Here is a 6,072-nt window from a genome sequence, read left to right as displayed (position 1 = left end):
TAAGACTGTGTCTCAAAAAGAAAAAACAAAAAACACACAGTAAGTGTTCAATAAATATTAACCGTTGTTACTGTTATTAATACAGAGATACTTACATTAAAAAGAGGGATTGTTACATTAAAAAGCGGGGCTGGAAGGAGGATGTACATTGGGTACAATGTACACTGTTGTTCAGGTGACAGATATATTAAAAGCCTAGACTTCACCACTAGGCAATTCAGCCATGTAATAGAAAACGATTTGTACTTCCTAAATCTATTTAAATAAATAAATAAAACTAAGAAGTTAAAAGAAGTGGGGCCAGGTGCAGTGAGTGGCTCACACTTGTAATCCTAGCACTCTGGGAGGCTGAGGCAGGATTGCTGGAGGTCAGGAGTTCAGAGACCAGCTTGAGCAAAATTGAGACCCCCATCCCTACAAAAATAGATAAGTTAGCCAGTCATGGTTGTGCATGCCTGTAGTTCCAGCTACTAGGGAGGCTGAAGCAGGATTGCTAGAGTCCATGAGTCTGAGGTTACAGGGAGCTATGATGCCAGGGCACTCTAGCTCAGGCAACAGAGCAAGACTCTTGTCTCAAAAAAAAAAAGGGGGGGGGGGAGATTGTGTAGGCCCTAATGTGGACTTTGGCTTTTACTGTGTGAACTAGGGAGACGCTAGTGTTTTAAACAAGAACAGTTCTGTGATCTTCATTTTCACAGATCACTCTGGCTGCCATTTGGAGAACAGATTATAGGGGGCAATGTGTATTCCAAGTTTGGATAATGGTGGCTTGGACCAAGGAGGTGGTAGCAATGAAGGTGGTTGAGAGGGAGTGAGCTTCAGAAGATAGAACCAATAGGATTTGCCATTTCATATGGGGAATAAAAGCAAGTTGCCAAGGGTGACGCCAAGGTTTTTGACCTGAGCAACCAGACTGCTGGTGCTGCCAATACTTGGGAAGACTGTAGGATGCTCAGACTTGTGGGTACTGGGAGTGTAAGAGTTAAGCATTCAGTTTTTAGATGTAACATGCTAAATTGAACACACAAAGGGGAACAAAAGTCTGGAAATGTAAGCTGGGGGTCACAAAAAACAGCTTTGAATGTCATGGCAAGAAATTAAGTAGGGTCAGTTAGCTGATTTAGTTAATGGATGTTCCTGATGTCAAGACCATTAAAGAGAAGACATTTGATTTTGGAGCTCTGTATTTACTGCTGTGTAACTAGTTAACCCAAAACTCAGTGGCTTGATATATTTGCCTCCACTATGGGAAGGATCTGCTTACGAACCCAAAATGGTTGTTGGGAGAATTGTTCCTTGCATACTGATGGCCAAAGGCCACCCTCAGTTCCTTGCTATGCTGGCCTCTTACATAGCAGCTTGCCATAGAGTGAGAGTCAGAATTTTATTACCTAGTCTCAGAAGTGACACTAGGTCCAGCCCACTTAAGGGGAAATTTTATCAGGATTACTGGAAGCAATTTTAGAAATCCAGAGTCCCAGCTTTCAGAGGTAAGATTCTAAGACCATATTGAAAATCCATGCAATTTCAATGATAGTCATAGTGTAACTTTCCATGATTAAACACCAAACTGACGCTCTACCTGTCCCTGCCCCTGGACTTCTAGCCAAGTGTGCTCGTTCTTAGGTTTCCAATACGGAAACCTATCACTAGCATTTAATATATGTACAGTACCATGCCTGTCCACAGAAACCGATTACCCCCTGGACTGATTCTCCCATCAAGAACCTGGGACCAGTAAATAACCCACATGAAACATGTGGCTACCTGGTTGCTACTTATTAGCCCCATTAATGTTTACCACCAATGGCCAAATACAACAGCATTTTGACTTCAAAGATTTTATTTTCTTTCTCCAAGTAGGAAGGTTACAAAGTTAGAAATTTTACCAAGGTCTAACAATAATTGATTTTCCAAAGAATGGGCACAGCCTTTTGAACTCAGGCTGCATACACAATAACCTTGGGCAACTGCTTCACTTTCAGGATAACAGGGTCAGTCTTTCTTTCAAGAGGCCTCGTCTTGTGTTCCAACTCCAGTTAAAGAAACTTTCTAAGAAGAAAAAAGGTAGATCACAATCAGTGCTCCATTGTGGTCTCAAGTACTACTTGCTGGGGATATGGGTGCATGTGCCTCAGACTGGGTCATTCCAAGTCATCCACTAGGTGGATATACAATCATGTACATCATGCACCAGACCAAGGGAGCTGGGAAACTTTCAAGTGACACAACCCAAGTGCAATGTACAAAAAAGACATTTTAGGGGCAAATAGGGATATTTGAATATGAAATGAATAGCAGACATTAGGGAACTATTTAAATATCTCAGCTGTGAGAACCAGTTACACGGGGACAACAGTCTTATCCAGCGGTGGGGGAACCTATGGCCAAGGCTGGTTATCTACACATAAGTTAGCCTTTAGGGATTAAAGGTCGTGAAACCAGCTTGCTTTCAAGTGCTAAAACTATGCACATTTACATACCCAAAGACAAAGTGAATGACAGATCAGTGTCATTAACTACAATTTAATTTTTGCATTTAAGTTTTTCATTAAAAAGCTGTAGAGTGAATTATCAAGAACCAAATCTATTACAGCAAGCAACAACACTACTCAAGGGGTGGAGGAAAACTGTCATTAGTTTGCTTATTCCCCTTCCATTAATTAGGACACTAGACAAGTCAGGGGATGACATTTAACATAGGGATTGATTTGGTAAAAGCAACTTTCCCAGTAGCATAATTCATAAAAAGGTGCATATGTCAAGACAAACAAAGTTACTTTTTTAGAAGATCTATTAGTACCAACAGGCCAACATCAGCCCTCGGAAGGACTTAATTTTAATTCTATCTTATACCCAACATGGAAATGAGTCCTGAAGTTATACACAAATAGGCAAATAATTTTGCTATGGAGTTTACAGCTAAAAACAAAGCAGAAGCCTCACCTGTTATAGGACATGCTGAACAAAGCCAAGGGAAGATAAGGCTGACATCAACACACAATGTCACACATGGCTTCTGACCTATAGGACGTTAACAGAGGATGCCAAAGTAAACCATCCTCATGCTAAACAAACAAAAAAAGCCAACAGAGCGAGCTTAACTCTCGTATAAGAGAGTATGTTAGTAGGAGTAAGCAGAAAGCAAGGTATCTCTGGGGCCAATGCATCAGACAAAACTGGCTAATAATGTAGATCAACAGGGTCGATCTGATGGGGAAAAAAGTTAAGTCATCAGCTGCAAAGGCCAAATTTCAGTCCAAGTAGAAAAAGAAAAGCAGGCTAGGCATGTTGATCCATGCCTGTAATCCCAGCTACTAGGGAGGCTGAGGCGGGAGGATCACTTGAGCCCAGGAATTTGAGGCTGCAGTAAGCTATGATATCAAGCCACTCAGCCAGGGAGACAAGAGACCCCATATCTTAAGAGAAACAAAAAAAAAAAGGAAAAGCAGCTCCCTCCACCCCAACAGATCCTATGTCTAGTCAGCCAAGGAAGACATGTGGGCACCACTTACCAATCCTTTCCCACATCCAGACTCATCCTGGTCCATTTAAAAGTCTAGTTTCTGCCAACAGCAAACCTGAGATGAAAACAGAGTTGAGCCCCCATCAGCTAGATACCCAAGGGAGGAGGGTGTGCAGGAGCTGCTCAAGCTGGCATATCAGACAAAAACTGGCTTAAGGAAGTTAGATCAACATGGTCGATCTGCAGGGGAAAAAAGTAAAGTCATCATATATGCCAGCAGGAATCTCTTGAGCCCTAGAACACCCTGAGCGAGGAATAAGACTTAGCTGGTATGCTTCCATAGCTGCAAATTCATTCAATATTTGAGAACTTGTGTTGTAGATACTGTTGTTGGCAGTGATATAACAGCCAACACACCCTTGCCTTAAGAGTTTACACTCTATTTGAGTATAGGCCATATGATAGCAGACAGCACGGCTGGCAAGAGTTAATAGTTAGCTTTTACTGAGTTGAGAAGTGACAACAGTTTGAGCAAGTGTTAGCAGGTTTTTATCACAAAAACCTGACCAAAGAACAATCTGTGACAACAAGCTTCCAAAAGTGTTCCCAAGTCTAGCCCTTAAGTGCCTCAATCCTAAACTCCAGCAAAAAAAAAAAAAGAAGAAAAGAAAGAAAAAAGCCATGCAGTTGGGAATTGGCTTGAGTGGCTAGCTCAACAGAAAACCACATTTGGCTTTCCAAAATATGTCAACACATTATACATCCACTTGGAAAGAAATTTAAGTGCCCAAGAAAACACACATGAAAGAATGGAATCCAAAATCGTGCTTTAAGTGGCATTAAAAATACATTAAACACCTTTTCACCAAAGTTATTCAACTTCAGTCATTTTCTCTTAAAGCTGTTTTTTCACCAGGAACCTAAGTCCAATAGGTAAATTGTAAGGACAATAAAACAAAACAGGCGGGGCGCGGTGGCTCACGTCTGTAGTCCTAGCACTCTGGGAGGCCGAGGCGGGTGGATCATTTAGTTCAAGACCAGCCTGAGCAAGAGCAAAACCCTGTCTCTGCTAAAAATAGAAAGAAATTAGCTGAACAACTAAAAATATATAGAAAAAATTGGCCGGACATTGTAGTCCAGCTACTCTGGAGGCTGAGGCAGAGAATTGCTTGAGCCCAGGAGTTTGAGGTTGGTTTGAGCTAGGCTGACACCACAGCACTCTAGCCCAGGTAACAGAGTAAGACTCTGTCTCGAAAAAATAAAACATACAGCACACTTAAAAAAAAATGCCTGGTAAGCTAATGAAAATGAGCTTAATTTGCCTGTAATTCTAACACTTTGGGAGGTGAAGTTGGGAGAATCACTTGAGGCCAGGAGTTCGAGACCAACCTGAGCCAAGAGACCCCATCTCTACCAAAAAATAGAAAAATTAGCCAGGGGTGGTGGCACGTGCCTGTGGTCCCAGCTACTTGGGAGGCTGAGGCAGGAGGATCATTTGAGCCCAGGTCATCGAGGTTACAATGAGCTATGATCAGGCCACTGCACTCTTCCCTGGGAAACAAGAGTGAGACGGTGTCTCAAAATGGAATAAAAAAAAAAAAACCAAATTAGTTAAATCTTCAAGTTTTTTCCCAAGTTTGCCTAGCTAACTAAGAGGTTCTTCAAAGCATGTATTTCATACAATAGGTCAGGGGAGACAAATGCTTACCCTAGAGGTCGGGAGATCGAAGGTTGCACATGTCTGCACGTGGCTCCCTTGGAGGCCCAGTGGTCACCCCTGCTCCGATACATATTCTGTACACTCTGACCGCCCTCTAACCTATGCACCAACAAAGAAAGGGTATCAACCACCACCTTCCCACGGTCAAAAAACAGAGCTAGGTCTTTTTATAGGCCGGCGTATCAGAAATAACTGGCAAGTGTTCTAAGACATCAGCATTGTCGATCTGATGGGGAAAAAAGTGAAGTCATCATTTACACCAGCCAAGGACTCCTCAGGCCCGTGCAGAAAGGCGCGGATTTTTCCAGCTCTAACTCATCTCGCCCACGACCCTAAGGCCTACCTGAGGTCAGAGGTGGAGGGCCACCGCGAGGGGGAGAGTAGGGCCGGTCGCAGAGACGACGGCACAAAGAGGATAAAACAGGACCAGAGAATTCGAATGGAGAACTGTAGGATTTCTACTCACCGCACACAAAGCGGGGTTCCCCGGACGGGACGACATCGTACCAACCACGGTTGCAATAGACGACTACAGGAGCTGCGCTGCAGACGCAAAAGGAAGAAAGGCTCCCGGGACCGCCTTTATATAACCAAAGGAGGCTCTGGCGCCTGCGCACTGAGCCCGAGGCGCCCTGCTTCCCGCCCGCACCACGCGGGGCCCCCTGGGAAACGTAGTCTCCCAGCGGCCCATCCCGAAGCGCTCTAACGGTTGTCAAGGCCGCGTCAAGCCCTACCCCATTCCCTGTACACAGGAGGCCACCCAGGCTCGTCGGCCTCGCCGCCATGTCGCGCTTCACACGCGCTAAGCCGCCCGCCGGGTACCCCCTCCTCCGGGGCCGGCTGAGGCCTGCGACGGCCTTGGGCGCATTTAACCCGCCCCCCGCCG

General features: G+C 44.4%; 1 long non-coding RNA gene and 3 other non-coding genes across 4 annotated transcripts; all 4 read right to left on the bottom strand.

The window, feature by feature from the left end:
• Nucleotides 1-1,833: 1,833 nt before the first annotated feature.
• On the bottom strand, nt 1,834-5,281 carry LOC138400801 (uncharacterized). Its single transcript, XR_011236388.1, has 4 exons — nt 5,175-5,281; nt 3,516-3,581; nt 2,947-3,024; nt 1,834-2,052 (listed from the first exon to the last, which is right to left on the bottom strand). It is a non-coding gene; the product is annotated as an uncharacterized lncRNA (long non-coding RNA).
• LOC138401322 (small nucleolar SNORD12/SNORD106) lies at nt 3,161-3,248 on the bottom strand. The gene has a single exon (XR_011236480.1). It is a non-coding gene; the product is annotated as a small nucleolar SNORD12/SNORD106 (small nucleolar RNA).
• Nucleotides 3,654-3,744, bottom strand: LOC138401321 (small nucleolar SNORD12/SNORD106). The gene has a single exon (XR_011236479.1). It is a non-coding gene; the product is annotated as a small nucleolar SNORD12/SNORD106 (small nucleolar RNA).
• A 78-nt stretch (nt 5,282-5,359) lies between the features above and the next one.
• Nucleotides 5,360-5,450, bottom strand: LOC138401320 (small nucleolar SNORD12/SNORD106). The gene has a single exon (XR_011236478.1). It is a non-coding gene; the product is annotated as a small nucleolar SNORD12/SNORD106 (small nucleolar RNA).
• Between the last annotated feature and the right edge of the window lie 622 nt (nt 5,451-6,072).

Source organism: Eulemur rufifrons, chromosome 20, assembly GCF_041146395.1.
Source record: "Eulemur rufifrons isolate Redbay chromosome 20, OSU_ERuf_1, whole genome shotgun sequence".
Lineage (NCBI taxonomy): Eukaryota > Metazoa > Chordata > Mammalia > Primates > Lemuridae > Eulemur > Eulemur rufifrons.
Note: the sequence above shows the minus strand (reverse complement) of the source record. Positions and strands in the feature narration are given on the sequence as shown.